The sequence below is a fragment of the Penaeus monodon genome, chromosome 34, assembly GCF_015228065.2.
Source record: "Penaeus monodon isolate SGIC_2016 chromosome 34, NSTDA_Pmon_1, whole genome shotgun sequence".
Classification (NCBI taxonomy): Eukaryota; Metazoa; Arthropoda; class Malacostraca; order Decapoda; family Penaeidae; genus Penaeus; species Penaeus monodon.
In genome coordinates, this window is record NC_051419.1 from 29690299 (window position 1) to 29690767 (window position 469).

Sequence of the window (469 nt, forward strand, 5' to 3'; positions counted from 1 at the left end):
ATTTTCACATGGGAACCGCTGCAAGGGAAAAGTAAAAAAACCCTATCCCCCCCTGTAAGCTATTTTTACCCGTGTATTTCGCACCCATATTTTCCCGGGGAGGGCCCCCCCATTTGCCCATCCTTTAAGGGCCCTTGGGTTCCCGTAGGGGTCAGGGGGGGGGGGGGGAATGCGGGGGTTTTGGGGGGCTTAAATTCTGCCGGGAAAAGGTCAAGAACAGGGCTCCCTGAATTCTGGGTTAGTGTCAAAGCAATAATATTGTCTACCAGATGTGGCCCCCTATTCCACATTTTATTTAAAAGCTTTCAGTATGGTTTTTCAAGCTGGATCGTAAAATTGAAAGATTTCATTAATTTTGTTAATAATTAAACAGTGATTCAAAGTAAAAAATACATTTAATTTGTGCAATTTTTGAGTGTCTACGACTATTATGTGCAATATATAGTCTGAAATAGGTGTATGTGTTTCA